This window comes from Cervus canadensis, chromosome 5, assembly GCF_019320065.1.
Source record: "Cervus canadensis isolate Bull #8, Minnesota chromosome 5, ASM1932006v1, whole genome shotgun sequence".
NCBI classification, from domain to species: domain Eukaryota; kingdom Metazoa; phylum Chordata; class Mammalia; order Artiodactyla; family Cervidae; genus Cervus; species Cervus canadensis.
Window position 1 is genome coordinate 73,922,929 of NC_057390.1, and position 25,088 is coordinate 73,948,016.

Consider the following 25,088-nt stretch of genomic DNA (forward strand, 5'->3'; position numbering starts at 1 on the left):
GGCCACTAATTTTCCCTCTGTGAACTTCAGTTTTGTTATCTACAAAATAAAGGTAATATCTATCCTGCCTGCCTTGAAAGGCTGTTCATGAATATTAGTTGAAATAATAAAATGTGAAACAATTTTGTAACCTTTGTTGTTGTATAGAAACCAAGTACCTTATTATTAGATGATTACTCAAGCAAGTTTGTGGCAAGGAGAGAATGGAGGCAAGGAGAACTAGACAGTTCGCTGCTAAGTCGCTTCAGTCGTGTCCGACTCTGTGTGACCCCATAGACGGCAGCCCACCAGGCTCCCCCGTCCCTGGGATTCTCCAGGCAAGAACACTGGAGTGGGTTGCCATTTCCTTCTCCAATGCGTGAAAGTGAAAAGTGAAAGTGAAGTCGCTCAGTCGTGTCCGACGCTTAGCGACTCCATGAACCGCAGCCTACCAGGCTCCTCCGTCCATGGGATTTTCCAGGCAAGAGTACTGGGGTGGGGTGCCACTGCCTTCTCCAGACAGTTTAGTGAACATTTATTAAGTGCTTCTATGTGCTACACACAGAAGTTCTATAGAGGAAAAAAAGATCAGTAAGACACAGTTCCTGGATGATGTCTGTCTGTCCATCTGTTTATCAGGGGTGGAATGTGCTCTCCCATCATGGATGTATACAAAGTACTCTGAGGGTTTATCACAGGAAAGGATGAAAACCAAGAAGTATTCATGGAGACTGTGGAAATGGATCTTGAGGATACATAGACTTTGAGAAGAGGTAAGGGAGAAATGACACTACAGAAGAACACAGCAAAGAAACAGAGTTAGGTACATTTGGAGGTAGCCAAATCAAGGCGAGACAGGATTCGGAAGGCAGCAGAGTTCTTGAAAGCTGGTACTTTCCTGACTGGCAAGGGCAGCCAATGAAAGTGTTTGAATAGGAGGGTGAAATGAGCTGTGACTTAAGAAACCTGATATCACAGCTTCTACAGGATGAATCTGGATTTGAGGCTGTTGTAAGGTCCAGGTAAAAGATACTGAGCATCTCAGTCAAGTCATAGCTGCTGAGAATGATGGTGGAGTGGATACAAGAAGCACCAGGAAGACATAACTGACAAATTGACAGAGCTGTGGGGCTGATTGTTAAGGACAGAAGGGATGTGTGCAAAAGCTCTAAGGACTGGAACCACCTGGAAAATTCACTGGAGACAAAAATTGCTGGGACGACCCAAAGAACAAGGAAGCAGAATGAGTCGAACTGACTTCAGAGTTAAGAAATTTTGAACCTGCATAAAAACTTGAAGACCTATGGGGCATCAGCAGAAACAGGAGGAATGTGTAGGGGACAGATTATTAGTGTGAGGCATGGACTCATAGCTGGTCATGTGGGATCACATGGTATGCTTCTGGTTGCATGGTATGTCCATGCAGAAATATCTCCAATATTATATTGGTGATGTGGGCTAGAGAAGCTATCCAGAGAAATGGGGATGAGGGATTATTTTAACCAATTGTATTGACTTTGTGTCCTTTTACCTACCTTTAGAAATGTAACAAGAAAACAGAGGTTTTCCTCTTATATAATTAATTGCCCTATTGACCTGAGAGTGAGCCAACATGTACATGTCCTGAGAACATACTGTGAGATGATGTGGAAAGTACTACTATAAACACAGCTATTCCTCCCTTAAAACAAATATCCAAAGTTGAAAACCAAAGGAGAAATGAGATAATGGCACCCAGCCCAGGTCCCTGGAACTTTGGAAGCATGACCAAGCTATGTACTTGGTTTGACTCCTGGGTCCCGCCTTAGGCCAGTGGCTCTGTACCCAGGATAAACCTTGTAATAATTAAGTCTCTTGGGAGTGGGTACCACCTGGAGCATCAGGAGCTCTGTCCATTCTCTTTGCTTTTCCTGTGAAGGCTGATCAGTTAAGGAACCCAGTTGCCCTTTACCTATGAGATGAGCAAAGTCCCCTCTGACTTCTTATTCTAGGTCCCTTTTCTGCCTCTAATTTATGACTTAGTCCCCATTCAGTCAGAGAAGGGGCCAAGCTGGCCCTCAAACGGGGCCTGTAACATGGGAGCCAGGATGGACAAACAGATGTTCCCTCTAAAAGTGTCTCATAAGCAGAGATAAATGTGCAGAAACAGACCCTACCTCTTAGCTCATCCCTTTGTCTCACTGTTTCACATTAAGAGGTCAACTGCACTCCCTTAAAGCACTCTGTTTGTTGGTGGGATGGTTGGGTGGTCACCAACAAATAATATTCCAGGGCCTCGTAAAAGCTGGTGGAGTAGGTACACATGTTTCTAGGAGGAGAGGGCCCTGCCCTCCTCCTCCTGTACAGACTGGCTCACACCTCCTCCGAGTCTGAGCAGTGCCTTGGGTCAGTGATATCCAGGGCACTACGCACTAAGTTCTGATCCTTGGGTCAACTTTACCTTCCACTGGCACCACTGAGGCCCAGTTTTAATCAAGAAACACAACTGTGGCTTTGGAAGGTAGGCTTGTTCATGAGCTGTGTCCCCACCCTTGTTTCTAAGCTGTGGCTGGGCCATGGCTGTGTAGCATGAGCACCACATGGAGCTGAGACATTCATACTTCAGACTCTCAGCTAGAGAGTAGACTGAGGAAAGGGTGGCTCGGTCAGCAGCCCAGCTCCGCCCGGATCCTCAAGTGGACTCGCCACTCCTTTCTTCCCTTCCATCAAGTGGGTCCAATTCAGGCTGGCATGTAGGTCCCTATAGAGCAATGAGACCCCAGGGCAGCTCCAGGAGCCTTGTCCCAATGGTTGGGCTACATGGATCAGAGCTGAGGTCATTAGAACACTCCTGGAATTACACAATGCCTTGGAAGTTCATGGAAAGAAGAGTAGAAAAAGGATAGAGTCCGGCAGCCACTACTTCCCTTGTCTCAAAGGAAAGCTAAGCTCTGGAGCCAAATTCAGGCTTCCTTTCTCATGAATTATATAACCTTTGGAAAGTTACTTGATTTTTTTACTTTCATCTTTGAAATGAGAATCTTAAAAGAATAGTTTGAAGCACTCTGAGCAGGAATGGAGTGGTTCCCTCTTACTTTATAGAGTTGTAATGAAGATGATATGAAATAAGGTACATGAAGTACCTGGCACATGGTGAGTAAATTAATTAATTGCATCATATTGATAGAAGCAAGTGAATAAAATATAATTACAGTTACATACAAGCATATAGAGGAATTTTACCAACATAAATGGAGAAGGTAAGTCCCAGAAGATTAAACACAGCATGATACCTGTTCAATAAAGTCAAAATAAACTAAAACTAAATTTACCTTCTAGAATTATACTTTTAAAGGAAAGGAATGGTAAACTCAAGACTCAAAAGAGGTAACATATGGTGGAGAGGCAGGGGTAAGGATGGATGTGTTAGATTTTTCTGGAGAAGCAGAATTGATAGGAAACAGGAAATTGTCTAGAAAATGGAGGCCAAGAAGTCCCATGATCTACCATATGCAACCTGGAGAACCAGGAAAGCCAACAATGTCTGGGTTTGAAGACCTGAGAATCTGGGGGCCAGTGGAATAATACTTGATCAAAGCCCAAAGGCCCAAGAACCAGGAGCACCAACATCCAAGGGTAGGAGACGATGGACATCCCTGCTCAGGAAAGAGCAAATTCACCCTCCTCTGTTTTTTGTTCCATCCAGGCCTCAACAGATTGGATGGTGCTCACATGTAGAGGTGAGAGCCATCTCTTTCACTCAGTCTACCAATTCAAATGCTAATCTCATCTGGAAGCACCCTTATAGACACCCAGGAATAATGTTTACCAGCTACTGGGTATCCCTTAGCTCAGTCAAGTTGACACATAAAATTAACCATTACAAAAGGTGAGGACACACAAGAGGTAGGTGTGAGTTACATCATGCTTTCACTGTCATGCTGGGTGATGAGTTCAGGGCCATTTATTGTATTTCCTTGGTGGCTCAGATGGTAAAGGATCCTCCTGCTATGCAGGAGACTGGGGTTTGATCCTTGAGTCGGGAAGATCCCCTGGAGAAGGAGATGGCTACCCACTCCAGTATTCTTGCCTGGAGAATTCCATGGACAGAGGAGCCTGGCGGTCTACAGTCCATGGGATTGCAAAGAGTCAGACATGACTGAACAACTATTTTTTAATGTTATTAATTAATTTAAATATATTGCTTTTTTACTTTATTCAAAAATTTAAAGAGAGAAGAAAAATTCCCAAGGGCCTGACACATATTAAGTACTTAATTTAATTTGTGGTTCCCTTTCTTTATGGCATCAACCTGGGATTTTCGGATGGACAAACTCTTCCCCTTTCAAAAGAGAATTGTTTCATATTCTCAGCAGCTATTCATTAAGCCCCATCTCTAAGCCAGGCACTCTCCTAAGCATTCAGAAATGAAGAAACACTCTGCAGTGGGATGCTGGGGGAGGCTCAGATGGAAGGACTCACAGGCACCCTAGGGTCCCAGGAGACGGTGGGGGCAGGGAGGGAAACTAGATGTGGGGTCCTGGGAGAGTCACTTTGCCTCTCGATCCTCAAGCCAGTTCGTTTGGTCCATTTCTTGTGGCATTTCCCACTGAACTTCCTTTCTCTGATGTCTCAGATCACTTCCTCTGCCTGCTTTGTTATCTTAACCTCTGGTTAGCGGTCTTAATACCACAGGTGATGGATAATGAGAGGTCACCTTCACTGACTGGGGCCTGATACTTTGGACTACCTTCTTCCCTTTTCTCTAGGTTCTTGCTCCCATGCCAAATTTGGTGCTTATACTCCAACTTTTCCTCCCCGGCCCTGACATCCAGCCTCCCCAATCACCGGTCCCCTAAGCCATGCAGGACTGACTCTTGTTCTGTAACAGGTACAGATGCAAGCTGGGGTAAAGGGCCTCCCCTCAACTCTTGTGTAAGGGGAAAGCCATGGGGCTAAGATGGAAGGCACACGAAGCCTCAACTCTCCAGTAACACCAAAGGTAGGGAATAATCCAAACATGGGACACACCAACCCCAACCCCTCACTCCTTCTCTGAGAGCCACTCAGATTCTCCAAGCTCCCCACTGGGCCACCATGTCCTGGGAACCCCGAGTAGAAATCTTACCTCTTAGAAGTCCTCCATCTGGCCAGTGGGGCAGTCTCCATCTCCAAGCTTGCAAGAGTTTCTCCACGCAGTCTGCAGGCCTGGCTCCGTCTCTGCTGCAGGCCTGACTGCCCCTGTGAAGCTGCACAGGCCCCCAGCCCCATCTCCTACAGTCCTTCCATGACTGACAGCCAGGCTGTGGATTGAATAGGACCATGATGTGCCCCTCTTTGAGCAAATCCAATATACACAAAACACAAGCCTGAAACTCACTATGCAACCATGTGTTGGCTGCTTGGATGTGCCCACGTTATCCAGCCTCCAAGGTCTCCCTCTTTTTTTTTCTGTTGAAATTTTTATTTTGTATTAGGGTATAGCCGATTAACAATATTGGTGACAAAGGGACGCAGCCATACATATACATGTATCCATTCTCCCCCAAAGCCCCCTCCCATCCAGGTTACCACATAACATTGAGCAACTCCTTGAGCTCCAGCCCACATAGCACCCCACCCGAGGTCCCCTAACACATGGCTGTCCCATCCCTATAGCGCTCTTTCCCCTTCTCCCTTCAACTTTCCCCAGGTCTCCAAACCCTGTCTGCCCCACCCAACAGAGGAAGACTCCTGTCACTGCAGAGGGCAGAACAACTTGACTTTTCTGTGATTATGTCTGGGGAGGCACTGGGGCCTCCCGTTTTATAACCCAAAGGTCCTTTGACCTATTTTCCTTTACAATAAAACAAGGCATCATCTTACAAGGAAAGGAAACACTGCCTTCTTTTTAGGCCAACAGGCTCCAACTGCAGCCAGCTTTAAAATATTAAAATTTTTTCTACCTTTCACAAATTAAATGGGGCAGTGATTCATCCTACCATATTTTTAAAAGAATCTGTTTATCAAGAATTCTTTACTCAGGATTTCCCCAGTGGTCCAGTGGTTAAGAATCTGCCTGCCAATACAGGGGACATGGGTTCAATCCCTGGTCCAGGAAGATCCTACATGCTGCAGGGCAACTGAGCCTGTGTGCCATAGCTACTGAGCCCACACACCCTAGAGTCTGTGCTCCACAACAAGAGAAGCTACCACAATGAGAAGCCCATGTATCACAACTAGAGAGTAGCCTGTGCTCGCTGGAACTAGAGAAAGCCCACACAGCAACGAAAACCCAGCACAGCGGAAAATAAACCTAAAAATTAATTTAAAAGAAAGAATTTTTCATGCAGTTTTCCTGGGACAAGGTAGATGGGTAACGGAAGCCCACATGTATTTGCTTTCTCCCAAAAGGCTGAGATGAGAACCTTGCACAGGGGAGATTTAGTCAAGTCTTTGGTTTTGTGGTGAGAGATGGGTCCTGTGGATGCAGGCTCCTGATGGAACATTCTGTCCATTCCCTTTTGGTGTCCAAGGGAGGACAGTGGAGAATGGAATTTTCAGGCAATTTTTCTGCTGCAAAAAAGTCACTTTCATTGGAAAATTTCATTCTAAACTAACTACATCCCTGACTCACCGTACACATTCACAAGGTTCAAGAAAATGCAGGTGTTCACTTTAATAAATCAAAGAATATTTTAAATTTACAGTATAAGAGAATCTGATGGAGAAGATTCTTGTAGAGCAGTGTCATTGTATCCCGCGAACCATTCTACCTAAAATGAATGTTCTTTGCAGTTTTCAGGGTTTTATGGAGCTTTCTTCAATCAGAGTGGTACTCAGCCAGGTCCCACTGAGGTCACTGGAGACAGCGTGCGGTAAATATACCAGCTTACGCCAGGAAGGATCTGTTTCTACTGTTACAGAAATATTTCTATTCTAGAAAGTCAAGCCAGTCACTTGATTTGTCCATAAGGTACATTTTCCCCACAGAGGCCCCAGACTGACAAGGAGGCAGATGGTTCCCAGCGCCTCATCATCACTGACACATACACGAGGGCAAGGTCATCCTAAGGGTCAGTCATTGGATCTAGGCGCCTCCTGCCCCCTTGGCTACTCAGCGTGCTTTGCCACCCACCCCCAGGCTTTGCTCATTCCCTTCCCCAAGCCTGGAACACATTCCCCAGACTCTATAAGTACTATTCAGAGTCCCATAGAGTGCCTCCTCCTCCAGGAAGCCTTCCAGAGCCTTCCAGCCCTCTCCTGAGTTCCGTCAGCCTTGATCGTCCATCTGCCCACAGTGCAGCCCACTGTCTCCATCTATGATGTGACCACTGGGCCTGACGCAGTCTGGTCTCACTGTGACGCCTCAGCCAAACTGGCCCCGGGGCCCTCTCCTCAGAGTGGGAATGAAGTTCCCCACTCCTCTCAGCCCCCTGTGGGGAGAAAGTTTGGCTCTGCTTCCCCAAGAGAAGGAATGATGGCACACCCCACCCTGGAGGTGGCCCTACTTCTTCAGGCCAGCCAGCAATCTCTCTGTGGTAGAAAGGGCAGGTCAGGGGCTTCCCTGGTGGTCCAGGGGCTTAAGAATTCACCTGCTAATGCAGGGGACATGGGTTCAATCCCTGATCCTGCAAGATACCACAGGCCACAGAACAACTAAGCCCGTGTGCCACAGCTACTGAGCCCACATGCCCTAGAGCCTGTGCCCTGCAACAAGAGAGGTCACAGAAGCGAGAAGCTTGCCCACTGCAACTAGAGAGTAGCCCCCTTGTGCTGCAACTGGAGAAAGCCTGTGGGCAGCAACAAAGACCCAGCGCAGCCAAAAATAAACTAATAAAGAAAAAGAAAGGGCAAGTCAGGTGGAAACGAAACTGGATTTGGGGGTCAGGCAGACTGGACTCTGATCCCGGCTCCCCCTCACTCGCACCTCTGCCCTAAGTCTGGGAGGTCACGTATCCTCCCTGAGCCTCCATTTCTTCATCTTATAAAGTTCATCCCAACAGGAGCAAGGGCGCACACTCTGTCCACACACCCCCTGGGGCCCAGGACCGTGCGTTTGTGGGAAGAGGATGGTCTGGGCTTTCCCAGAGCGCCGAGCTGGCTCCGGGCGGCTCTGATCCCGGCCCCAGGCCGGCTCACCCACCCGCCCAGCACAGGCTGCCTCTCTGCACCAGCGTGGTTCCCGCAGAAGCTTTCTCTTGTCAGACAGAACACCCGCTTCCCATCAGCTTTTATTTCGGTGGGGGCTTGCTTATGAGCAGGGCATTCTGTTCTTGGAATTTCTTGTTAAAATATTTCATTTAATTAAGTTTTTACAACCAGCTCTGCTTTGTGCCTGTCAGAAGGTGGAGGCCAGGGCCGCCCTCTCCTCGGCTCCCTGGGAGGCCGGGTCACAGAGTCTCTGGGGAGAGCCAAGCCCCGGCCGGGGGGGTCGTGTCCCTAGGGCTCAAGGCTTGTAGCCACCAAATCTGGGATGGTCAACAGGTGGACGCCCCCGACAGGCCCCACGGGAGAGCTCGGTGCCACCAGAAAGGTTGCCTGCGGGCTCCCCGTGGAAACCTCTCTCAGCCCAGGAACTGCCCTGCCTCTGAGCCACACAGTACAGAGCCAGCACGCTGCAAACGGTCATAGCCACCTCTCAATGTCCCCAAAACTCCAACCAAGATCCGCACCTTGTCGCTTTCTTTCCCAGGACCCTGCCCTCGCCCACTCCTCTGCCTGTTCAAGCCTCACTCAATCCCTGCTCCCCGAGTCCCTTGGTCAGAACTGCCCGCCTCCTCCTGCCACGCCATGAAATGGAGATTGCACCCCCGGCCTAACTGATCCTTCCTTCATCCATCCTCTAATCCTGGCGTGCTCAGTCATGTCCAACTCTTTGCAACCCCATGGACTGTAGCCCGCCAGGCTCCTCTGCTCATGGAATTTTCCAGACAAGAATATTGGAGGGGGTTGCCATTTCCTCCTCGTGACCCAGGGGGATCTTCCAGACCCAGGGGTCGAACCTGCATCTTGTGTGTCTCCTGCATTGGCAGGCGGGCTCTTTACCACCACTCATGCCTCCTGGGAAGCCTTACCTCATCCTGGACTGCCGGATTATTGCCTACAGCTCACCGGGCCATTGAGAATCAGCCCCGCCTCACACATGGGACACAGTTCAGGACCTTGCTAGGAAACCTCAGAGGCTGCTGACTTTACCAAGCCTTTCTCCCCTAGAGCTGGCTGCCCCTGGGCTGGAATCAGTGATCAGGGAGGAGGCAGAAGGTGCTGATCCCCCCCACCACTCATGTTTTGAAAGGTTACAGAGCATAGCCACCTAACAGGTAGAACACGAGATCACTTAGATGGGGGTATGGGTTTGTGCAGGGACGTGGTTCACCCAACACCCAGCACCCTGGTAAACTCTTTACACAACCAACCAGTGCACCCCTCTTGTCTCCCATGCTCCTGGCAAAGCTCCTCCAGTACTTCTGGAAAATAGGACCTAGGCCAAGAGAGCCTAGGAGGGTAGCTGTCCTGCACCCCAGGCTAAGGCCACAACCCGACCTGGGCCAAGTCTCAGGGGCACTGGAGGTTCCCCAAGGTTCCCCCTTCACTTCTTCCTGTCCCAGCCTGTACCTGCCCTGAGGGAACCACTGTGGCCCCTGGATAATTCTAGGCCCCTAGTGGCGTTGCTAGGAGTCCGGCTGCCACCTGTCAGGAATGTGCAGTCGGGGACGTGGCCGAAGGCGCTGTTTTCCCACACTCGTATTTTAAAAGGTTACAGACCATGTGTGCGTAACAGGCAGAACATTGGGTCGCTTGTCTCACTTAGAACAATAATCCGTTTTGCTAGGGGTCAGGTCGACACAAAGAATCTGTCCAGACCAGGTCTCTGGATGGGACTTAGCCCTCCCCTCAAACTAATGAAATTTTCAACTCGCGGGTACTTGAGTTAATAAAGTGTGCCACACATCTGCTCGGGCCGCTGGCAGAAGAAAGCCCTGGGGTTCAATTTTGAGATCACTGACATAATGTTTGAGTGGCCTCCCGCCGGTGCCCGGCAGGACACCAAATTAAGGAAAGCCGCACAATGAATGTGTGAGAAAAAACGTTAGTGTATAAACACAGAGGCCAGGGCTCCCGAGGGGAGGGTGAGCGAGAGGAGGCCATGGAATTACAGAGAGAGGGGCGGTGCGGGCGACCGCTGGGATTTCCCACCAGGGGCCTACAGGTAATGAATTATTTTCAAGGAAATTGGCACCAACATGATCTTAGGTCAAAAAGATGAAAAAAGTAAAAAGAGCATATTTTCTATGGCTGTTGAATTAAGTGCTGAAGTGTAATGTGAACAGCTCTGAACAAAATATAAAGCTGGAGGTGAGAATGTAAAACGGCCCCAGGAGACATTACCTCTCAAGGCCCTCCGACCCCCGAGAATCCGGCCACTTCCTCCCTAAGTCACCACCCTGGCAGGGACAGGGTCGTTGGGTTTGACTGAGGCCTCCTGGGGGGCAAGGAGGAAGGACCCCATCGCCCACTGGGCAGACTCTCCACTGGCTTTCCCAGCAGACCACAGAAAGGAAATCAAACTTAAAAAGTCCTTGCGTGTGTGTGCTAAGTCACTTCAGTCATGTCCAATTCTTTGCAACCCTATGGACTATAGCCCACCTGGCTCTTCTGTCCATGGAATTTCCCAGGCAAAAGTACTGGAGTGGGTTGCCATTCCCTCCTCCAGGGGATCTTCCCGACCCAGGGATGGAACCTGCAGGTCTTACGTCTCTTGCATTCGCAGATGGGTTCTTTACTACTAGCACCACCTATACAAATCCTGAATGGCTCCCTACTAGGGATTCAAAGACTCCAGAGAGGACCAGTAAAGCATGATCCTGAACTTTCTGATCATCCCTGTGTGATGAGGGAGAAGGCTTCTTCCTTCCATGGCCTGGCTCCCTGGAGATGCAACTGTTTTGCTTTGAGATCAGCTTAAACCATGGTAGCCAACGGTGCCCCCCTACTCCTGGAAACCGAGTGAGGGGAGCTGGTCAGGACTGGTCAGGGCTGAGGCCTACTGCTGGCACCGCAGGGCATCTCCCCAGTCCTGCCTGATGACAAGGTGTGAAAGGGAAGGATGATGAGGGCTCCCCAGGGCCCCCGACCAGGGACCCAGGCTGTAGAGGGGACCCTAGAGGGAAAGGCTGCATGACCAGGGCCAGCTGTCCCCAGACACGAATCTGGGGCTCATGCAGGCCAGGGAGGCACTTGGTTAAGGTAAGGGGAAGCCTACACTTACATCCTCCAGACTTGGCCTGGTCATCTGCTCCAGGCGGCCCTGCTAGGGCACCCAGATCAGGTGGGGCACCAACCAGTAATCTATCCTTAGTTCTTTTGTTCCTTCAAGTGCCACCCCTGTGCTTTGGGGCCTGCCCCATGGGGCACACAAAAGGGTGAGGCAAACACAGGTGAATACAAGAGCCTGCACCAGGGGACCCCAGGGCTTGGCACCAGGAGGGCTCAGCCCCCGACTCGGGAGGAAAAGGGCTCAGCAGGTGGGGTCCCAGGGCTTCACCAGCAGCCCCCAGCCCCGCCACCCGCGTCCCAGTGACATGCCACACCTATCTGCTCTGGGAGACATTACTTGGGGATAGTAATACTACCTACCTCAGAGGGTTCTTGCTAAGTTATAGGCATTAATGTGTGTCTGTGGCTTAGAGGGGTGAGGGACATCCTCTTTGCCACAAAGCCCCCAGACTCCCCCTCCTCTGAGAGGCCTTCTCTGGCCCAGCACCCCAACCCTCAGGGCCCCTGATGCTCCGGTGAGCCATCCACCGTCCCTTCTCCTGGCTGTGGGGCCTGTGGGTGCCCTGACCCAGGCCTGGGTTTCACACATCGCGTTCGATCTATAGCCATCGACCGGGCCTCCTAGGTCTGAGCTCCTGGCAGGGACACAGCAAAACCTAAAAGCTCAATGTGAAGGAGAGGTGGTTCCCACTCCCCACCTTTGGGAGGCCAGGAGCCTCCCTCCAAGGGAAGGCCACGCTCCCTTTCAAAGTGAGAACTCAGCAAGTGAGAGAGGAGAGGTGGGGTGTGGTGGGGCTGGTCCCCATGAGGGGCCACGCCGTGATTAATGACGCTCCCAGAAGCTCTCCGGGCAACCGCGTGTGGCCGCCATGGAATGCAGGGCAAGTGGCTTCCGAGTGGCCAGTGGGCATGGCGCTCCGGGCTTCCTGTGCATCAGAAACACCCAGGCTGACAGCTTCCCAACGGTCAGCCCAGATCTCCCTCAGGGGGAAGGAAGGGGCTTTGTCCTTTGATCCTATCCTCCAGAAGAAGACACAGAACAGGCTCCAGGGCCTGGCCACCTGGATCTAATTCCAGTTCCCTTGTGTGCCAGGGCTCTGACCTCCTGAGATTTCTGGGCTGTTCTGTATCTGCATTTCTTCAAGTGTAAAGTGGGGATAATAAAGGTACCTACCTCATATGACTGAAAACAACAGAATTCTGTAAAGCAATGATCCCTCAATTCTGAAATAAATATTTTTTTTAAAAAAGTACCTACCTCAGAGGGTTCTTGTTAAATTATAGGCATTAATACGTGTCAGTTGGATGGCATCACTGACTCAATGGACATGAGTCTGAGTAAACTCTGGGAGTTGACGATGGACAGGGAGGCCTGGAGTGCTGCAGTCCATGGGGTCACAAAGAGTCAGACACGACTGAGCGACTGAACTGAAAGTGTCAGTTGCTTAGAGTGGTGAATGAGGCAATGTGAAGGCTATGGAATACTTGCTGTTGTTAGTATCAGATGATCTGACTTCTGAAACCTACTCTTCCTGGACAACCAATAGAATGCCTCCTGGGTCATCAGTCCCTCCCTCCTTCACCAACCCCACAAGGAGCCATAAGCTTCTGTAACGTTTGGTACCTGGCCAACTGGGAGGCCTTGTCTTGGCTGAGTTTCTGCTTTGGCCTCTAACTTAAAGACAGCATCGAGGCGGGCCTCGCTAATGGAGAGGACATTTCTCAGGCGATGGGGCCAGGGCCACCACCAACCTGGGTAAGCCAGCCGGGCTACTGCTGTGTCCAGCAGAGAAGGGGCTCTGTGGTGCCCTCCTCCACCCTCTCCGCCACCAAAGTTACTAGGAACCCAGGTTCCAGGGAGGCTGATGCCTCAATACATGTATGAAGAACAGGACTAAGTTCTCAGTGACAAGCAATCACTGATAAGTTGATAGGAAGTATTAAAAGTCCTATATGGCACCTCCATCTCACAAAGTCCCAAGGTCAGCTGTGATCACAAAGGTCACAAGGACACTAAGTCCCAGGACTCAGCAAAGTGAAGAAAGCCATCCCAGCCGAAGGCCCATTGGGCTTCTCATGCCTCTGTGGGCCCCTTGGAAGGTCAGTCCCTTGCCATATTCCTCCAGACCACAGCAGAACGAGGTAATTTCTAAAGGCCTTCAGTTTCTGACAGAATCTCTCTCTTCTTTTACCAACATCATCATCAGGAATATTAATGGAAGTAGATGACTTTCTGTGTGTGAGACAGTGTTCATACTATTACAACAAATTCATAGTAGCCCACTGTGGTCTTTATTTTACAGACAGGGAAACTGAGGCTCCCAGAGTGACTTCAAAGTTACAGCTTATACACATAAAACTGGGATTTAAATCCGGATCTGTGTGACCTCTAAAACCATACCTGGAAGCAGATACTGGGCCTTTTTTATAATACAAATGATGCCACCAATAATTTTAACAACTTTCCAGTCCAGGCACCCTATATGGGTTTCTATCCTTTCATCTTTATACCAATCTTACATAGAGGTGGGTGTGGTTATCCCAGTGTTACAGGGAGATTAAGTAACTTGTCCAGAGCCAGCAGAAGACACTTTCTAACATGTAAATCCAATTATCACTCCCTTTGTTGAAAATCTAACTCATCTTAGTCAAAATGTATTTTCTTAATTACTCACCCAGTTTATTTTGGGGGACAGCAGAACTGATGCTCTTTCCATTAGCACTAGGAAGTCCACACCAGCTAAAATAGTGAAACTACATCTGAACCAATGGATACCTCTTCACACACCTCCCTCTTGCCCCCGTCATTATACATCCTCTCCAAGGGGACCACAGGGCCTCCCCTGGACACCAACCACAGCCATATTACTGACAGTGTCTCTTCTGATTGGTCAGTGCCTGTGCTAGCCTGAGTGTAGGCCCTTGATGACCTTAACCCAAGCACACACACAGGTGTGTAAGCACACCTATTACATTGACTGACCAGGGCCCTATGCATTCATGCAACACAGGACACAGGAATGCAGAAATGCCTGTATTAAAAATTAAACATGCCAAGGTGGTTCCAATGCCTTCAGAGCCCATGTAAGCAAACCAAAGTCAAAACCTAAGACCAACCAAACACAAGCAGCCAACTAGGTTCTTCCAAACACGGCAAACGCTTCAGTCGATGCCAATCAGCTTCTGCCTCTCCTCTACAGAAGTCTCGCCCTGGCTTCTCTCAGTGGAGCACTTCTAACGGCTTCTGCTCCCATAAACCCTTAAAATGTTTAGTTTGCCTCGATGTATGTTTCAACACCTATATATAGGCCTCGGGCACAAACATGCGTGGAGTGGATACAAACATCTGCATGAATGTACGTGCACCCGCACATGTGAACAGATGTACCCCATGCATACCCCACCCTCCGCCCCGCCAGCACATCCTCCTCCTCAATGCCTCCCTTTAGTTGCCAGAGATGCCCCATTCCAGGCCCACTGCTCACTGCTGCTTCGGAAATTCTCCCTTTCCTGTTCCATGGTACACTCGGCCGCTCCCTTGAAACCCAGGGCCTTGCCACTTGATACCTTGAAGCTCCATGGCCATGGTCAGAGGGCTGGTCCTGCAGAAAGAGAGCTGAGAACAAGGTCTTTGTCACCCTGGCTGGGTGTTCCACTTGTTAGACGTCAGCTCACCCAGGAGAGACGTCCTATAATTCCAGGCAGGACAGGGTGATGGCCTGATTGCCCACAGCCTCCAAGTTCCAGCTAGGTCCACAGGTTCAGCCACTTATCAGAAAATAGATGAAGAAGGTTTGGTTCTGCCAGCTCCAGGGGAGGCCCCCTAGGCACTGGCCATGGGGCAGGGGTGGGGGCATTCCTCACCTGGCCTGTTACTCCCCATGGGGTGCAGCTTCTGGAACAGTTCTCGAATTTTCTGAAGAGTGTGCCACAGCACTTTGCTTTCAAAGGTGCAGGTCAGCCCACACACCCCTCCCAGAGCAAAACAGGTGAGGGCCCTCCCAGGTGAGGGCCCACCTCACCTCCTTGCCTCCTCCTCTAGTCACATGATGCTGAGATGGGCCCAGAAGTCCAGATGGGCTGTACTCTTTCATGTAACAGACACGTATTGAGCACCTGCTGTGTGCCTGCTGCTTTCCAGGAGAGAGCTCTCTTGGTTCTACCCGAGGTACTCTGCCTGCAAAGCTGCCCACCTCCTGCCATAGCAGGTCACCTGTTGGCCTCTGACTCCTTCCACCGGGGGCCAAATACTTCCTTTGTGTCCATGAGGTATCTGAGCCTCTCATGTCCCTCCCAGCTCAGACTTTTATCAGGGTTACTCCCAGAGATGGCTCATTTCTCAGGGCCAAGAGAGCAGCTAGCTGGGCCTCCAGGGACAGGCCTGGAGGGTCTGAGCAGACAAGCATCTCTGCTGGAGAAAGCACTTCCACCCAGCTCCAGCCCCAGGCTCGCCTTTCTCCAGGAATTGTCTCTCACTTGAGTAAGATGTCCCAGAAATAAACCCCCTCCCACCCCCTCCTCAAGAACTCCATTCCCGGGACCCTGACTGCTGGGAAATGCACTTCCCGCCACACACATGCTGTCTCTGCTTCACTCCACCTAGAGGGGCTCCTGGGAATTTCACAGGTGACACTGATGAATGGAACACACACGGCCTGGCTGCCAAGACCAACAGGACTGTTTGGAGGGCCTTCCAGCCAAATGTCTGCACTCTGAGAGTCATTCACTAGAGCTGCTGCCACTGGACCAAACCATTCTCCATGGACCACCCACCAGTCTGGAAGAGGTCTGCACCCCTCCCTGCATGCAATGAGCATGCCCATAACATCTTTACCCCCAGCCCAGGATCAGGCACAGAGTAACGAGCCCCTAAACACACTGCCTGTTTGCCTTCAGCAGAATCAGCTCAATAAAGGCAAGGCCTCTCTCTGTTCTGAACACTTTCCTGCACCCCCACATATCCCTCCCAACCCCATCACCTCTTTACTTCACCTTTACTTATCACCTCTTTATTTCACCTCCAGGTCAACAAGCTGAAGAAGTCCGGGCAGGGAGCCAGTTCCCCTGCACTGCTCCTGCCTCTGAGAAGTTGACTTGCATCAACCCCAGTGCTCACCTCCATCTTCCCTGTGCACCGCCCAACTCCAGGCAGAGAAGGTCACATCAGCACCCTGGCTGTCCCTCACCCAAGGAGACTCATTTTATACACAACTTTGAGGTTCAGGGTACGGCCCACTGTTGGCTCCAAAACAACTTTCAAATTTGAGCTAAAGCTCAAAAGGTGCCCCAAATGCTCAGCCCAAGACCAGGATCTGCAGAGCATCGCCAGGGTCACAGGTGTTAGGCTGACTGCATATCCTCACTGGATGGAGGACAAGCGTGGATTAGTCCTGCAACTACACTCAGACCCCCAAGTCCTACCAAGAGGTGAGGAGGGGGGGGCTCTTCTCTCCTGGCCTCAACACCCAACCTTGCAATTCAAGGTGTGGGGGGGGGGGGTCCTCCATGTCCTGGGTGGCAGTCCTTATTCCACACAGCCAGCTGGGCATGAGAAAACCTTAGGTTTGGCCAGCAGGAGGCTGTGCCTCATTGCACAGCCTTCTGAGCAAAACAAGCTTACTTATGTGCTAAATCACTTCAGTTGCGTCCGACTCTTTGTGATCCTATGGACCATAGCATGCCAGGCCCCTCTCTCCATGGGATTCTCCAGGCAAGAATACTGGAGTGAGTTGCCATGCCCTCCTCCAGGGGATCTTCCCAACTCAGGGATTGAACCTGTGTCTCTTATGTCTCCTGCATTGGCAGGCAGATTCCTTACCACTAGCAACACCTAGGAAACCCCAAGCAGAACAAGGACAAGAACCAAATGTTGCTTTGACTCGTCTTGGTAACAGTATTTACCAGTCCCTCAAAATGACCTACCAACTCCGGAAAACACACATTAAAAACTTCAGCCCACTCATTAACATCAAGAGTTTGTAAAATATAAAGTGTGCCCATTGAAATGATACCTAGATCAAGGTTTGAACTTTTGACCTTAAGCCCAGAACAAGATGGTCCTGGCTCCCATTCTCTAATGACTGACAAGAGCCACATTGTTACAGTTTGGTTGGTTTGTGGGTTTTGTCTGTCTCTTATGACTCTCACCACTTTAAGTTCATGCCCCACAGAGAAAGCCCTCACCAAGAAGACAGGCGTCATGGGGCCGGTGAGAACACGGATCCACAGGAAATCTGCAGGAGGAAACGCAAACCTGGGCTGAGGGTGCCATGCCCTACAATCTCCTAAAAGCAGTGAGCATTACTTCCTTTCTCTTCTGAGGCTGTAGACTCTGGCTGTTTCTATGGCCTTGGCTCTCCATACATCAGGTTGTGCCTGCTTCTAGCTTTGTATTCAGTTCTGTCTGGACAATAACTTTTGGGGAGATGAAAAAACTCAAGGTATCACCAAATTCACCAGATGTCTGGGAAACAAGAAAAATGCCGGTCTGGCAAATGGAAGGGTACACAACTAAGGGATTAAACAACAACAAACAACAGCAAATAATGGAACTGGGAAGTGGGCAGGATTTCTATTGCCAGTCCTCATTCTGCCCTCAGCTTCCCACAAAACCTTGGGAAACACTTCTAGTCTTCAGTTTCCTTAGTTTCTTCACTTGTTGTTTAGTCGCTAAGTCATATCCAACTCTGACCCCCATGGACTGTAGCAAGCCAGGCCTCCCTGTCCCCAGCTTCTTCAGAAGGAGGCCCAACGACAGACATCTCTGAGGTGCCTGGAGAGCACCCCCTACCCTGGAAGAAAATGCTGAGGCAGCTGGAGCCCAATTAGGGGCTACTAATTGCTGAGGCTACCGTATTGGCTGACAGGTGAAGCCAGAACCTTCTCCCTGGCTCTGGGAACCCTGCAAGCAGTTGGGATCTCAGACTCACACAGAAGATGCAGGGAGTCATGAGGTTGGAGGGCCCCCTCAGGACACCCTCTCCCAGCTCTGGGGCGCAGAGCAGGCTTCCTGAGTCACTGCCTGCAGAAAGTCCCCAGAGGAGCAACCCAGGCTGCATGTGGGCATCTGTGCTCCTTAGCAAGGGGCACTAGTCAACATGGTCCAGTCACCCAGTTCAGGCTTCCCCCAGGCAGAGGGCCAGACAACCAGCCCCGAGGCAGCTCATTCTAATGCTTGTGTGAGCCATATGGGATTTGAAGCTCAAAAGACTTGTGATCACCATGACCTCTGTGAGAGTGAAAATAGATGGTAATCCCCATGGCCCAGAAGTCTCATGGCCTGTCTGTGAGATGTCAACACCGTGACCACCCTACACTCTTCCTGGTCTTTCCTCTACCCCAGAAAACAGGCTGGTGATGTGTTTGAGAATCAAGCAATGGGAACTTGGGCTCCAGAAAGACGAGCCAGGCAGGAGAGGGTGCTCACTTACCCTAGATTGGGAAACAAACTAAACCACCCTCTCCTAACCTTCCCTTTGGTCCCTTTGCCCTGAGTGAAATCCAGGCCACGAGGACTCAAGAATGCGCCTCACAGGGATCCCAGACCCCAGCTCCTTATTAAACCTTTCCATACTCATTTGAGCACAATCAGAATTTTTTAATCATCTTCCTGAGCATCAATTTATGGGGAGAGATCATTTCCAGATGTGATTCAAAATAAAAAAAAAAAAAAAGCACACTCATTGATTAACAAATGATTTCTAGATGGAGAATACATGTGACTTGCAGTCCCCAGTTGAAACTTGCATCAAATTCTGTTTGAGTGATACAGAAGCCAGACGTTCCCTGGTCCTGTCCATCTCTTTTCAGCTGAGGTCTCTTCCCTAGCCTGGCTCAAGATGTCTCTGTTTCAGACCAGAACAAACAGGAACCGGAGAGAAGGCTCTGGCCTTGACCAGATTCTCTCTCCCGCTTTAGTTGATTTCTCACAGCCCCAAGCTCTGAGCCACGGGCAAAAGCAAATGATCCACAGAGGAAGAATTCAGTGCTAATAAGCAAAGGACGGCTTTCTGATCCACACTCTACAACAAACTGTCTCTGAGCTTCAGGAAGACACCTCTGCTGTCCATTCTATTTATGGCTGTTCACTGTACAAACGTTGTCAAATCATTGTGCACTAGTTCCTTATTGGCCTATGCTGTGTGTGTCCTTGTGCACCACGGACCTTGTTCATCCATGATCGTACACTCTCCCAAAGACTTCTCCCTTAGTGTACTAGGCATCCACTAAAGCCTACGCCTGCTCAGAGATCCAAATCTGAGCATGACTTGGTGTTCCCAAGCAGAGCTGCCAAGCTGGCTGAAGAGGCAGTCAGTTCCAGGCATTCTTACCACACAGCAGGCAGTAGGAAAGTGAAGCCACAAGTGAGGGGAAACAAGGTTCTATAAAGGGTGGAATTGGGGCTTGATGTTGAGCTCTGGTGCAGGAACTTACCAGTTCAAAGTGGGATGTGCCCACACTAGAAGAAAATAAGCAGCCTGGACTTCCCTGGTGGCCCAGTGGTTAAGAATCTGCCTGCTGGTTATCCATTTTAAATATAGCGATGTGTACATGACCTTCCCAAAGTCCCTAAGGATCCCTTCATGGAACTGTGCCCAATGTTATGTGCCAGCTTGGATGGGAAGAGGGCTTGGGAGACAATGGATACATGTATATGTATGGCTGAGTCCCTTTGCCGTTCATCTGAAATGACCACATTGTTAATCACCTATACCTGAATACAATATAAAAAGTTTAAAATTTGGGTTAAAAAAAAAAAAAGAATCCACCTGCCAATGCAGGGACACAGATTCAGTCCTGGGTCCAGGAAGATTCCACCTGAGTTCATGAGCTACAAAACTATTGAGCCTGCACACCTAGAGTCCATGTTCTGCACCAAGAGAAGCCACTGCAATGAGAATCCTGCTCACCGCAACTAGAGAGGAGGCCCCACTCACCATAACTAGAGAAAGCCCGTGTGTAGCAACAAAGTCCCAATGCAGTCATAACTAAATTAATTAATTAAAATATATATTAAAAAGATAATAAGGAGCCAGAGAATTTGGGAGCTTGCCCCAGGGCCAGTCAAAAACCACTAGACTGGCTTTAGTTCTGCCCAGACTCAGCACCAGCAGCTGACTCCTGTCCACCTGGGGACCCCCTCTATGCTTTTCTTTTTTGGCCTTTCAGAGCCCCTGCAGTTCCCCTGGATGGCTGGCATTCCATCCGTTAATTGGCTTGTTCCTTCTAGTCTGTGCACAGCAGATACCACGTGACACATGCATTGTTCCAACCGTCTCTCAAAGGGTATCAATTCCTCCAACAGCCGTAGTAAGTGATTCCTTACATGTTCCTGCATGTTTCACAGGGCCACCGGCAGGGAGGATGTGCCTATCAGAAAGGAGAATGTCTGCCTCTTGGGCTGCAACCAAGCCACAACTTAATTTCCTCTTCTGGCTGTACTTCTTGTGAAATAAATATGAAAAATGGGGTTGGGGTGACTTGGTCTCAGATAAACAGGCCACACTCTGTAGCTGGACAAACAAGGTGCTTGGCTAGAAATAAGATGATCTTTGGCTGGCATCTCCGAAACATGATAGCTTCTTCCCAGATGCTATGTAGAGCATGCAGCGAGCTTTTCCTTCCTCAATGCGCTGCCTACACCAGATTTTGAGTCAGGCAGAACCCAAAGGTAGCACCAATAAAGCTGATAAGTTTTCAAATACGTACTAGGTTGTTGTTGTTTGTTGTTGTTCAGTTGCTAAGTCATGTTTGACTCTCTGTGATCCCATGGACTGTAGCCCACCAGGCTCCTCTGTCCATGGGATTTCCCAGGCAAGAATACTGGAGTGGGTTGCCATTTCCTCCTCCAGGGGATCTTCCCATCCCAGGGATCGAACCCACGTCTCCAGGCAGATTCTTTATCACTGAGCCACCAGGGAAGCCCACAGATTAGGTAGTAGTGGTCACTAATAGAGGCGTTTTGCTTGCATTTTCTCATTTAATCCTCACTGCAGCCCTCTGAAGTTTTTTACTCTTACTATTTCCCATTTTACAAATGAGGAAACTGAGGCTTAATGGGATTAAACAAATTGCCTGAACACACACAGCTAGTAAGTGATGCATTAAGCATTTGAACCAAAAACCATGATCTTCACTGCTAGTGTGTGCCAGCTTAATTGTTAAGTGCCAGCTTAAAGGCTAGAGGCCACACCTATGGACTCTGTCCACCTCATGCCCAGAGGGTCTCCGTTGAAGTTTGTCATCGTGACAGCGAGCAATTACTTGAGTCACAGAGATTCTAAGCTCCTCAACAAATCAGAGATTTCTTTTTGTCCTTCTTTCAGGAAGTTTGGGGGCGTTGTTCAACCAGTGGGGCCTCCAGCTGGCCAGGACAGCAAAGGAGCTTGAGTGCAGGCTTGCCCTCAGAATTGTCACAGGTCTGGTAGAAGGACAGGAGTGTTTCTGAGGAGCCCGGAGCAGGCAGAGAGGAGGTCTGTGCCTGGTTACTGCCTCACAGCTGGGAAGGAAATGCAGTGTGAAAGCCAAAATACAGACAGTTGACAATGTGCCACTTTCACAGCCAAAAGCTGGCTTTCCAGGCAAAGCAGAAATTCTATATTGAACATACCCCTCTGTCACAGCCCAGGGTTATGACTTTCAAATACAAATATAAAATAATAACCAGGAGAAATTTGTCACAGATCTTGGTTAATGACTCACTGTTTCTCTCTAGATAGATTCATTGCCACCAGCAGGCGTCACCAGCCGCAGTTTCTTTCCAGCTTCCTCTATGTCTGCAGGGCCCTGTGAGTGGCCAGAGCTGGGGAGGACCTGAACTGGGGCTGGTGCAAATGCCTCTGAACTGGCTGCCCGAGAACTTCCAGACCAAGGGACCAGCTGCCACCTGTGTTGCCCTCCTCATTGCTGTCACCTGAATTAGGTGATGAAAAGGCGGATCTAACAGCTTTTTGACATGTCATTGTGGAGGCTCTGAAGGAGGAAAATGGTGTTTTCTCTTTCAGGCTATCAGCTCAGCTGTGAACATGTTTTCTGAGTTAAATTGGACCCTTTACCTACAGGACAAAGCTCCTCCTGGGCCGGTCTCTAGGAGATCATAGGTTTGATTTTTCCTTTCACTTTGTTCTTGGAGACTACTCAGGCCTTTGAGCACACTCCTGGTGATCTCTGATCCTGTGTTTCTATCCTGGAATGTCTCTGGAGTTTAATCCCCTAAGATTCTCCACTCCTCTTCTGGAGCCCAGGGGCTCACACACTCTCCTTTGCAGTTCTAGAATTTGCCTTGCTCTTTTCTCCAATATGTTTCTTGGATTTCTTTGTCCCTGTGGTTACCCTCTTGCCTCTGAAATGGCCTTGAAACCCAAGTTTTCCCAACTATCAGTTCAGCTTCCAGCCAAACTGCAGATGACTTCCATGAGTGGAGCTCTTTCGGGGGTGTTCCCAGAGCAAACTGGCTCTATTTCTAAAGTTTCTTTCATTAAGAAACTTGGGACAAGTTTCAGGAGCAAGATTGGAGGAAACCATCAGACTCAATCCTCTCCCTCTCCACAGCGAGACACCATTGTCTCACCTATTCTCAGAAGGGTGTTTTGTTTTGTTTTTGTTTTGTATGATTTCATTTATGTGAAATATCCAGAAAGGTAAATACATAGAGATAGAAGTAGATCAGTGGTTGAGATCAGAGATTGGGATGTTATGCAAATTTTACCTCAACTGTAGAAAGAATAAGACAAGAAAATGTATAAAGGAGAAAAGCAGAAAGAAAAAATATCCCCTAGAGTTGCACCACCCAAAACCAAATACTCTTCACACTTTGTTTCAGTTTATGTTTTACAGTAAATGAGACAGAGGACGAGAAGGTTGGATGGCATCACCCACTCAATGGACATGAGTTTGAGCAAGCGCCAGGAGTTGATGATGGACAGGGACGCCTAGTGCGCTGCAGTCCATGGGGTCCCTCAGACAAGACTGAGTGACTGAACTAAACTGATGTTCTGCAGTAATAATTCTTACTGCATTTATAGTTTATATTTTGTTTTCAAACTTAATGTTATTTCCAAAGTATTGCCTATGGTCCATATGTTTCATGATCTTAAATACTGGGTAAAGTTTCTTGATATTTATTTTTTAAACTGCTTCTTAATATTGCTGGATTAATTTATACTATGCTGTGCTTAGTTGCTCAGTTGTGTCCGACTCTTTGTGACCCCACGGACTGCAGCCCACCAGGCTCCTCTGTCCATGGGGATTCTCCAGGCAAGAATACTGGAGTGAATTGTCATGCCCTTCTCCAGGGGATCTTCCCAACCCAGGGATTGAACCCAGGTCTCCCGCATCGAAGGGGGGTTCTTTACCATCTGAGCCACAAGGGAAGCCCAATTTATACTGAAGGGTCTTAATCTCTGCAGCCCAGGAGACTGTCCCAGTTGTAGGTCCTGGAGAACCTACCCTTGTATGTCAGTTCACCCACTCCCCCACCCCCTGCCCCCAAGAGGGAGCATGGGTGCGGCTTCCATGCCTCCAGGCTGACCTGCCTACCTGGTCAATCTCAGGGAATCTAAACACAACTTTCCCACCATCCCCCACCACTAAGCGCCAAACCTACCTAATGCCCCACTCTCTTCTCTGTCTCTGCCTCCCTCTCTCTTTGCCACACTGTAAGGTTTATGAGGTCTTAGTTCTCTGGGACTGAACCCAGACCCTTGGCAGCGAGAGCACTGAATGTTCTCTGGAGCACCTGCTCAGAGAATAGCTCCAAAGGCTGAGAAGTTACACATTAGCCTTGAACCAACCAGAGTTTTCTGGGGAACAGAACTCACACTTCTTGACTTTTTCCTCAGTCCCCTAACATACTAGATTTCCCAAACAAAAATTTAAAAACTCAGTCTATTGGCCCCATGCATGAACACGTGTCATTACATTTCTGATCCAGGAACTGGTTTCTGTACCCACAACACTCTGAACAAACCAGAGGCATCAGCAGTCAAAAGGGTATAATGCTGATCCACTGCTCGTTTGCAGGATGGGCCATGTAGCTTCCTGACCTGCAGCTTCCTCCCAGGGGAACAAGTTCTTGAAGCTCATTCTATCTGATTCTATAGGGAGTCACAAGACCAACCTCTACTGCTTCTATTTGTTGCAGGAGGACAAGGGGGAGGAGAGATAGCAGCCCTCCTGTGATAGAAAATGTCCCGCATGCACGGTGGAGATAACGCTATTGATGGTGGGGATAGTGATGGGGGTAGAGGTGGTGGCAGGGATAGTAGATACACAGATGCTGGTGGAAAGCAAGCACTCAGTAATCACCTGTGTGCAGGGTTCCTGACTCAAACGGATAAGGGTAGCAGCAGACAGACCAGGCAGACCAGATTTTGAGGTTGCTGGTCATTGCTAGCACAGCTTGATTCCCAGGCACTACCTGGGAATCATATCAGGTATCTAGGATTCCTGAAAATCCATGGACAGTATAACACATTAATCCTCTAATTAAATCAGGTCATCATGATTAACAGTAAGAACTGCACATCCTAGGAAGGTCCATGTTCCCATACTGTTCATGGAGCTAGATCATCTCTGCAGTCGATTAGAAAAGACAGTCCTCTCAGGAAAGGCCCATCTGCAGATGGTGATGCTCAGAACCTGTTGTTGCTGTTGTTCAGTTGCCAAGTTGTGTTTGCCTTTTTGTGACCATGGACTGCAGCACACCAGGCCTTCCTGTCCCTCACCATCTCTCAGAGTTTGCCCAAGTTCATGTCCAATGAATCAGTGATGCAATCCAGCTATCTCATCCTCTGTCGCCCCCTCCCCTCTTGCCCTCAATCTTTCCCAGTATCAGAGTCTTTTCCAATGAGTTGGCTCTTCACATCAAGTGG

General features: G+C 49.3%; 1 long non-coding RNA gene across 1 annotated transcript in view; it reads left to right on the forward strand.

Moving 5' to 3' along the window:
- The first annotated feature begins 2,677 nt into the window (after positions 1–2,677).
- Positions 2,678–25,088, forward strand: part of LOC122442651 — a 29,097-nt gene continuing 6,686 nt past the window's right edge. Inside the window, exons 1-3 of the long non-coding RNA XR_006269687.1 lie at positions 2,678–2,688; positions 18,996–19,005; positions 21,752–21,754. This is a non-coding gene — a long non-coding RNA (uncharacterized LOC122442651). The remainder of the gene's footprint in view (positions 2,689–18,995; positions 19,006–21,751; positions 21,755–25,088) is intronic.